The following is an 11,101-nucleotide window of genomic DNA, read 5'->3' as shown; positions in this document are numbered from 1 at the left end:
ACTCTCACCACGTCGTTGTGTAGATCAATTGTGTTGACCAAGGGACAAAGTCTCGACGGCTTTGACTTGCGGTCCAAGAATATCAACTGTCATAGTTAAGAGACCAAACTTATACACTGAAAAATTTGATAGACTTATAATTTTTCCCACATTGTTAAACGTCATATATTGGTGAAGATGGGACCTAGCTAGTTCCAAAATGTTGTTATCCTGGAAATTTCGTGCCATATATAGAAACTGAACAAAGAAACGGCTTATCAAAGAGATAATCATGTGCACAAGCGTGACGTGGACCTGGTGAGCTTGATTAGTCAGACTTCTCATCTACTCTTTCTCCCAACCACTTATCAATCTGCTAAAGTGTCATCATGCATATACCAAAATTTTAATGGCGATTGGTGGCTGATTGTCCCGGCAGGGCATAAAGGACCAGTAAGCACATGGACTGGCTTTGTTTCTGTGCTATGCTTTTTTGCTGCATTTGGAATGGCGTTTTTTATTCCACATGTTTTGCAGGAGTTTTTGCTGGAGAAAGGAGCGAGGTTATAAATCAGACAAATGGGATAGGATCAGTTCAAAACTTCAGGCTTTGGTGGGTGGATTAGTGATCAAATCTCGTGGACTTTTCCTAAAATTTCTAGTTCATGAACTTTTTCTCAAATTTGTGAAGTTCTCTCAAATTTCGTCAACATTTTTTCAATTCGTGTGAACTATTTTCCAATTCTTGTGAACTATTTTCAAATTTCGTGAACATTTTTATGCTTTTTTTCAAATATACAAAGTTTATGAAATTCTTATTTTTTACTTTTTTGAACTTTTTCCGGATTTTGTGAAAATTTTCAAATTTACAGAATTTCCAAATTCAGATTTTTCTGACAAGTCAATGGTTTATTTGGTCACGTGTCAATTGGTCAAACAATTAATCGCATCTCCCAAACGAGTGAGGCATGGAATGTCGTGATTTCAAAATAATAAACATTTTTTGAATTTTGATGAGCAATTTTTTTATTTTGATGAACAAATTTACATGAGCATTTTTAATAATGATGAACATGTTTCGATATTTGATGAACAAAATTTGAATTTGATGAACATTTTTTAATTTGATGCACAAAATTTGTATTCAAGAATATGTTTTTGAAAAATAGAAGAACAAATTTCGAATTTGATGGACGCATTTTTAAAGCTATGAACAAATTTTGAATTTGGTGAACAATTTTTTAATCGATGAAGAAATTTAGAATTTGATGAACATTTTTTGAATTATATGAAAAAAATAAATATTGATGAACATTTTTTCAATCCGATGAACAAATAAAATGAATTTTATGAACATTTTTTGAATATTGAGCATTTTTACACAGTGATGAACATTTTTTGAATCTGATACAAAAAAATGTTTGCGAATTTGGAAAGAAAAAAAAGAAGAAGAAAAGAAAAAACTGAAAAAGAAAAAGAGAAAAGAAAACTAAAGAAAGAACGAAAAGGAAACAAAACGGGATATGGGCCGGCCCATGCGAACGCCTAGGGCGCGCACGAGGGGGGTGCACGCCAGGTCGCTCAATGGACTCGCGCTACAAGCGCTAATTAGGAGGTCTCCTTCTCTCGAATACGGGTCAGGTCTGGAATATGTGGGCATGCCAATTGCAGCACATGGGTCATGCCACATTTGAGCTTCTTTCACTGGTTTCGAAGCTTCCACCCATTTTTGGAAAGCGTTGAGCCGGTTTTTTTCTTTCTTACACTTGTTTCGAAGCTTCCACCCGTTCTTGGAAATCATTGAGCGGTTTTTTTGCTTTCTTTACTGCAAATTTTTTGGTCCGGAGCGATTTTTTCTATCTCAGGATTGAGTTTTCTGGTTTTTGTTTTTGCATTTTGTTTTCCTGCATAGTTTTCTTCCAATTGTTTCCTTTTTTTTCAGTTTTGTGTTTATGTCTTTTATTTGTTTCCAATTCACAAGCATTTTTCAATTTCGGTGTGCAAAGATTTTCCAGATTATTTTATAAGCTTGTGCTAATTTTTTGTGTCATCGAATATTTTTTGAATTCACAAACATTTTATCAATTTGCGAACATTTTTGCGTGGTTGTTCCCAAAACTGGAATGAGAGAAAGAAGCATGTGCGATTCTTTCTTGCGCATGGCAGATGGCGTGCACAATGGGCCGGCCAAGGTGAGCTGCGCGCGACAGGTTATGCGAGCGGCACACCCGTATTGCTCGCCAGGAGCGACCTATAGCAGTGCCCACATTTGAGTGTTCTGCTCTGTTTATTTTTCTTCCCCGAGAGTATAGCGTTTTGCTCTGCTGGGCTATACCTCATTGCTGTGAGCTTGCTGATCTGCAGATTACTTAAAATCGTGGTTCTTTATTCGGTCTTAGACTGCCAGATTCGTCCTAGTTCCATCACCTATACAGGTGGGCCAAGGCCCAAATATGTTGGGATTGCATCAAATGCTTAGGGCCTGGCAATTGTCAAGACAAGTGGGTGAACCTTTGTTTCCATTTTTCGATTTTCATTGCTAATACACATAATGCTCAAAAGTGTCATGCATAAAAAGTATGACTTCGGAGACATTTTCTTCTCGTCCACGTGAATTACCAGAATTTCACTTCTTCCTACCATGAATTTGTGTTGTTTTGGACGGGAACTTCATGGCCTAGACGTCAGTTTCTGCGAGGATTGGAGATTTGTTCCTTGCCCTCTGTTCCAATCATGATCTTGTACCGTAACTACAAGGTGAACTGATAGAAGAGCCGGGCGGTTGTTTACCAAGACTGTTTGTCTCGCAGCCGCCGCAGTGCTAGACAGCGCAATTCCTGATTGTGAACTCATTCATGCTTGAGATAGCACACTTGCCTAAGACGTGACGATGTCGCTTGCACATTATTTGTTTTTGTACAACCGTCAATTTTAGGGACCCTTTTATGTATCGCAGTCCGTGTGTTATCAAAGGTGGTGGCAGATGTTGATGCTTGCTCTTGTGTGGTATTGATTGCTTCAGCGTGTTCTTACAAATCTTTTAAATTTTCCTCTTGATAATGTGTGGTGTGCATCTTGTTGGAAATATGAGCAATTTATCGAATGATTTTATTAACAGAAATAGTAGATAGAACATGACTAAAATAGCAAATATAAAGCAAGTCATGCAATCTGACAGAGAGAAGGTAAACATCGTCTGCTTATACGACATAGAACCTAATATACGTAGGACAGAAACTAGAGCCAAGAACTGTAGCAGGACTTCTAACAGAAAGGAGCAGAACACGTACGGCACAGCAACAGCAGGAGCGCTGGACTTGGGGTCGGTGTCGTCGCCTGCCATGTCGTCGAGGAGGTCGTGGACGTCGGGGAAGAAGTCGTCGTCGGGGAAGTAGTCGTCGGCGACCGGATCGTCCGTGATGAAGCAGACAGTAGTCGCGCAGAGCGCTCCCCAAAAACCTTATCACCCTTCTCCCGTACAGGACTCAAAGAGTGCGGTTTCGGAGGCCAACTGTCCCGACCTGCGGTGCACGCCGCAAGCCGGGATGGAGAAGATCGTAGCAGCAGCGCAGTGCTCAGGAACCGGTGACGAGAGAAAGAAGTAGTTCTGGTGCATCTTGCTGAGAGGAGCGACCTCCCTTTTATAGGCGCAAGAGAAGGAGGCGAGAGGGCAGCGCCGGGAGCTGAAGGGACCGAGGGAGATGAAACGAACAGACAGCAGCCGAAGGGTGCAGCGTTCGCATTTAATCTCCACTACAGCAAAAACATCGGCTCGGCTCATTCCCGCAACCCGCGGCGCGGCGCGGCGCGTCGTGACGAGGCGAGGCGAGGCGAGGCGAGGCGAGGCGAGGCGAGGCGGGCGGCAGAGGAGGAGCGCACGTGGATGTCCCTCTTGTTCTCATGCTCATACAAGTGGGGAAGGAGCCTTCCTTATAAAGAGGTCCAACTCCCTCTAAACTAGCAATGTGGGACTAAACTTTAGTTCCACCTCTTGCCTTGCACAAATGGGTTGCGTGGGCCTCTAGGATTTATTAGGAATTTCGGAAACTGCTATTGGGCTAAGCCCAAATAGACAAAAATTTCAGCAATCCCCCACCAGATCCCAGAGGCACACAAAATTTGCCTTTGGTTCCAAAACACTGTTTTATATACCGGTACTGCAGTGGAGACTGTTAAGTTGAACTTCCACCTAGAACTCTATGCTACACTAGTAAGCAACTTGAACAGTGGACTGGGCCTTGAACTGCAAGTTTTCTGCGAATCTAGCTTCACATAAAGCCTTGACCGATACGTGGCTACCGTGGCTCTTCCCCGCGGGTGGAGCTTATGCGTCATACTCCGTGACCTTTCATGAGTTTACTAGAGAGAACCCTACTCTCATAGATTGCGACGTTTGACAATCAGACTCATATAGGTGTGTTCTTCAAAAGATGTTCTGCAGGACAACATCTCTGCTTCAAAGAGCCACTTAGAACACATTAAGATACACATCAACCTGCCATGCAGATTAGGAGAGTATTGCATCTTCATGGAGTGGTATTTTAATAGTAAGGATACTCTCCTCCCAGTTGACCAACAGCTTGTCTTCCACATCTAATTCACGGGATCTCCGATCACAAAGAATAGGTTACCACTGTGAATAACTCATATTGTGGGTCTCATACCCATCTCCCTCGATGCATTATCTATCACATTACGTGATAGACCCTTAGTGAAAGGATCTGCCAGATTTTTAGACGTTTGGATATAATCCAATGCAATAACTCCAGAGTTTCTCATTTTCCTGACAGACTTTAACCTTCTCTGAACGTGTCTTGATGACTTCATGTTATCCTTAGAGCTGTTCACTTTCGTGATCACAGTTTGATTGTCACAGTTCATAAGGATACCCGGTACAGGTTTCTCAACAACCGGCAAGTCATTCAAGAGTCGGCGAAGCCAATCTGCTTCGACCGTAGCTGTATCTAGTGCTGTGAGTTCTGCTTCCATAGTTGACCTCGTTAAGATGGTCTGCTTGCAAGACTTCCAAGAAACAGCGCCACCTCCATGAGTGAACACATATCCGCTCGTGGCCTTTATCACATCAGCATCTGAGATCCAGTTTGAGTCACTATACCCTTCAAGCACCTTTGGGTGCCTAGTGTAGTGAATTCCATAATTTACAGTGCCTTTCAAATAACGCAAAACTCTCTCTAGAGCTTTCCAATGCACATCTCCCGGTTTTGAGACAAACCGGCTCAGCTTGCTAACAGCAAAAGAGATGTCAGGTCTTGTAGCACTGGCTAAGTACATAAGCGAGCCAATAATCTGAGAATACTTCAATTGATCTCTAGCAATTCTTCGATTCTTTCGAAGCAGCACGCTAGCATCATATGGTGTTGGAGAGGGCTTGTAGTCACTATAGCCAAAGCGACTCAAGATCTTTTCCACATAGTGAGATTGAAGCAATGTAATCCCACCATCATTATCTCTCAACAACTTGATGTTCAGAATGACATCAGCCACTCCTAAATCCTTCATCTCAAAACAGCGAGATAGGAAATCCTTGACCTCCTTAATAACATTCAGATTTGTTTCGAAAATCAGTATGTCATCAACATACAAGCAAAGCATAACTCCCTCGCCCCCACCATGGCGATAGTACACACATTTGTCAGCTTCGTTCACAACGAAGCCTGCAGCTGTTAAAGTTCTTTCGAACTTCTCATGCCACTGTTTGGGTGCTTTCTTGAGTCCGTACAAAGACTTCAACAATTTGCACACTTTCCCTTCCTGACCATCTATTACAAACTCATCTGGTTGTTCCATATAAATTTCCTCATCCAATTCTCCATTCAGGAAAGCAGTCTTAACATCCATTTGATGAACGAGAAGACCATGTGAGGCAGCTAGTGAAAGTAGAACTCGAATAGTGGTCAGTCGAGCCACAGGTGAGTAAGTATCAAAGAAATCTTCACCTTCCTTTTGGGTATAACCCTTAGCCACGAGGCGAGCCTTGTACTTTTCAATAGTACCATCAGGCCTAAACTTCTTCTTGAATACCCATTTGCATCCTATAGATTTGCACCCATAAGGACGATCAGTTATCTCCCAAGTTTCATTCGCCAAGATGGAATCCATCTCGCAACGAACTGCTTCCTTCCAGTAGTCAGCATCTTCAGATGCATAGGCCTCTGAAATAGAACTGGGAGTGTCATCTATGAGATACACAAGAAAATCATCACCAAAGGACTTTGCAGTCCTCTGTCTCTTGCTCCTAATAGGAACTTCATTGTTCTCCTCCACGGGACTTTCAAAGTGTTCCATCGAAATGGCAGGTTCGGTAATTGTAACTGGTTCCTGATTCGATGAACTAGGCATCTCCTGATTAGATGAGGTAGCCATATCTTTCATGGGAAAGATATCTTCAAAGAAAGTCGCATCGTTTGACTCCATGATCGTACGACATGCATGTCAGGTACTTCAGATTTTACAACCAAGAATCTATAGCCAATGCTATGAAAAGCATATTCCAAGAAAACACAATCCACAGTCTTTGGTCCAAGTTTCCGCTTCTTTGGAATTGGAACATTGACTTTCGCCAAACAACCCCATGTTCGCAGATAAGAGAGTTTTAACCTTTTCTTCTCCCATTCCTCGAATGGAGTTATCTCTTTGTTCTTTGTGGGAACTCGATTTAGGACATGACATGCTGTCAATATCGCCTCCCCCCACCATGCCTTCGAGAGACCCGATGTGTTAACCAAATCAGTTAGAGTACGGTTCTTTCTTTCGGCCACCCCATTTGACTGAGGTGAGTAGGGAGGCGTCCTCTCATGGATTATACCATGTTCCGCACAAAAAGCATCAAATTCATTGGAAAAATACTCTCCACCACGGTCGGACCTAAGCTTCTTGATTTTCCGATCAAGTTGGTTTTCCACTTCAACTTTATAGATCTTGAAAAAGTTCAAAGCCTCATCCTTAGATTTCAGAAGATACACACAGCAGTATCTAGTGGAGTCGTCAATTAACGTCATGAAATATTTCTTTCCACCTTTTGTCAAAACACCATTCATTTCACATAGATCTGAATGTATAAGTTCTAGTGGTGCAAGATTTCTCGTCTCCGCAGTAACGTGAGATTTATGAGGTTGCTTAGCTTGCACACACACTTGACACTTAGATCCCTTAACGGTGGTGAAACTAGGGATTAAGTTCAACTTCGCTAGTCGCGACATGCAACCAAAGTTAACATGACAAAGTCGTGAATGCCACACATTTGATTCACTATTGTTGCAAATATGATTAACAACTTTATTGCAAACGTCTGATAAGGATAAACGAAACTGGCCTCCTGACTCATAGCCTTTACCAACAAAGGTTCTATACTTGGATATTACAAATTTATTCGACTCAAAGACAAGCTTATAGCCATCTCTACACAGAAGAGATCCGCTAACAAGATTTTTATTGACGGAGGGGACATAATGCACGTTCTTCAGCCGCATGATCTTCCCCGAAGTAAACTTCAGATCGACCGTGCCAACACCACGAACAGAAGCACTTGAACCGTTGCCCATCAGCACGGTTGAAGTCCCTGCGGTCTGATAAGACGAAAACATGGAAATATCACCGCATACATGCACATTAGCACCCGTGTCAATCAACCAATCAGGAGAATGACATACTGAAAGAATAGTGGGAATTATACCGTACCCAGCATCCTTCATGTCAATGTCTTCGATGACAACATTAGCGGTCTTGCCGCCTTTCCCAGGATGACGCTTGTCATAGCGATTGGGGCAACTAGGAGCCCAATGATCAGGATCTCCACACACATGACAAGCACCTTTCTTCTTGTCATTCTTCTTCTTGAAGTTCGTGTGCTGCCCAGCCTTGTTCTTCCCATCAAACTTTTTTTTACCATCAAACTTGCCCTTGTTCTTAAACTTGTGGGACTGGAAGTTTTTCTTCTGTACCAGATTGGCACTAGATCCTCCCTCAATACCTCGAGCACGTGTGTCCTTTGCTCTCGCCTTTTCTTCCACATCAAGAGTGCCAATGAGATCCGGAACGGAAAACTCCTGTCTCTTATGCTTCAGTAAGGTAGCAAAGTTCCTCCACGAAGGAGGAAGTTTAATGATGATACCCCCGGCAACAAACTTGTCCGGTAGGATACAATTGAAGTGCTCAAGTTCTCTAGCAAATGACTGTATCTCGTGAGCCTGCTCAACCACGGAGCGCTCTTCAGTCATCCTGTAATCATAGAATTGCTCCATGATGTACAGCACAGTGCCGGCATCCGAGACCCCAAACTTGGCCTCGAGTGCGTCCCACATATCTTTTCCATTGTCTATTGACGCATAAGCATCAACTATGTTCTCACCAAGAACACTCAAGAGAGCAGCCTTAAACAAGGTATCCATTTTCTGAAAAGCTTGTGCCTGTTGGGCATCTTGCTCTCCTTCAGGTTTGCCAAGAGTGGCGTCATAGCAACTCATGGTTTGAAACCATAAGACTGCTCTCACGCGCCACCTCTTATAGTGGATACCCTCAAACATAGGAGGTCTCATGGAAGCAGCAAAACCATTCGAGATAAATTGCCTATAATACGGTTTTTGGATTGTTGGAAATATGAGCAATTTATCGAATGATTTTATTAACAGAAATAGTAGATAGAACATGACTAAAATAGCAAATATAAAGCAAGTCATGCAATCTGACAGAGAGAAGGTAAACATCATCTGCTTATACGACATAGAACCTAATATACGTAGGACAGAAACTAGAGCCAAGAACTGTGGCAGGACTTCTAACAGAAAGGAGCAGAACACATACGGCACAACAACAGCAGGAGCGCTGGACTTGGGGTCGGTGTCGTCGCCTGCCATGTCGTCGAGGAGGTCGTGGACGTCGGGGAAGAAGTCATCGTCAGGGAAGTAGTCGTCGGCGACCGGATCGTCCGTGATGAAGCAGCCAGTAGTCGCGCAGAGCGCTTCCCAAAAACCTTATCACCCTTCTCCCGTACAAGACTCAAAGAGTGCGGTTTCGGAGGCCTACTGTCCCGACCTGCGGTGCACGCCGCAAGCCGGGATGAAGAAGATCGTAGCAGCAGCGCGGTGCTCAGGAACCGGTGGCGAGAGGAAGAAGTAGTTCTGGTGCATCTTGCTGAGAGGAGCGACCTCCCTTTTATAGGCGCAAGAGAAGGAGGCGAGAGGGCAGCGCCGGGAGCTGAAGGGACCGAGGGAGATGAAACGAACAGACAGCAGCCGAAGGGTGCAGCGTTCGCATTTAACCTCCACTACAGTGGAAATTTAGACATCGGCTCGGCTCATTCCCGCAAGGCGCGGCGAGGCGAGGTGTGGCGAGGCGGGCGGCGGAGGAGGAGCGCGCGTGGATGTCCCTCTTGTTCTCATGCTCATACAAGTGGGGAAGGAGCCTCCCTTATAAAGAGGTCCAACTCCCTCTAAACTAGCAATGTGGGATTAAACTTTAGTTCCACCTCTTGCCTTGCACAAATGGGCTGCGTGGGCCTCTAGGATTTATTAGGAATTTCGGAAACTGCTATTGGGCTAAGCCCAAATAGACAAAAATTCCAGCACATCTATGATGTCTAAGCTAGTTTTTGACAGTGTGTTGTTGCATGAATGATTGTATCAATTTGATATTCATATACTCCAATGTGTGGAGTACTTCTTTACTTGGAAAAAGGAGAAAATTGTACCATCCAAAGAAGAAAGAAAATCTCCTTAAAAAAAAGAAGAAAGAGGAGATAAAACTAGAAGAGGGAAAAGAAAGAGACCTTCAAGTGCGCCGATATGTACTGTTGCAACTTCACCATCGATGTCCAAAGAAAGAGACCTTCATCGCCGCCGCTTGAGCCACGATCCAAGCTATCCAAAAAAAATCTAGTCGAGGCTGCGGGGGAGGTTCGGGGATGAGGCCGCCATGGGGTAAGAGGGATGGAGGCGGCCGACGATGGGCGAGGTCCGGCAGTTCTGCAGAGAACGGTTGGGGCTGGGTGGGCGCCGTGGATTATCTACGTCCTATCCTTATGAGCATTTTCGAAAAACTGAGCTGACATATCATGTTGAGATTGACGAAGTCACCACAGGCACCTCGTAGTCGAGGAAACGTATATCACCGGAAATCCTGAAATAAATTCAGAAATAATGTGAACATCAGGACTTGATCGGCTGGGGATACCACTGTCCTCCGAACCGTCCAACCACAGGTTGGTTCGCAATTATTTTAGAGCCAAATCACGGACATAATCTCCGTTGCATGCATAATTACTCCTTTCTTTCCATGCGCCTATATCTCCTTTCTAAGAAAATTCTTCTACGGCAGGGTACATCATCCCGTTCGGGAACCAGCGCCCGAAGCCGGGTTTCCTGGACGCGGCCTCCAGCTCCTCCTCCGTCAGCCAGGCGGCGAATCCGTGGAAGAGGGTTTTGTACGAGTTGACGAGCCGTGGCTTGCCGTCGGAGGTGACCTCGTCAGGGAGGAAGGACCGGTACCATCCCTGGCGCGCTTCGTCGTCCATGGCTTGGGCGTCTGCTCGAGGCTTCAACAGGATGATGTAGATCTTGTACTCAGAAGATGAAGTCGGCGCTGCCGCCACAGGGCTGGGGCGGGGAGAGGAGTATGGGTGGCCGATGTACGCATGGGTGGGTGGCGAAGTGGAGAGAAGGACGGTGACACATAAGCAGAGTGCAAGTGTTACGGACGCTGTTGCCATTGAGCACCACCTCGTCGACTACGCCGAGGATCGGAGCGAAGAGAAGGGTGGCGGGCTTGCTTATATAGGCAACATGTATGGGTAATGTCATTCGGACCCGGCCGCTAACCTGGTCGCTCTTGATTCAAAAACAAAGAAAGGATGCTATATAGCATCATTAAAACACGAAAGTAAATAAGAAAGTTGCAATGGTGCTACTACATTGATACTATTCGTGATTTTTAAGCGGGCATGTTATCCCTGTTTCTTTATTTTGGTTAAGCTACAATCCCACCATGCATGGAATTATTTGGTTTGTTAGCACTTGACACGTGCTAGGTATTAACTAGAAACTATTTCTGAATTTCATATGAAAAGTTTCCTTTTATCACGACGAATAATATTCGGAAATAGTAACTG

The sequence above is a fragment of the Triticum dicoccoides genome, chromosome 1B (genome assembly GCF_002162155.2).
Source record: "Triticum dicoccoides isolate Atlit2015 ecotype Zavitan chromosome 1B, WEW_v2.0, whole genome shotgun sequence".
Lineage (NCBI taxonomy): Eukaryota > Viridiplantae > Streptophyta > Magnoliopsida > Poales > Poaceae > Triticum > Triticum dicoccoides.
The sequence above is the reverse complement of the archived record's forward strand: the minus strand, read 5'-3'. Positions refer to the sequence as shown.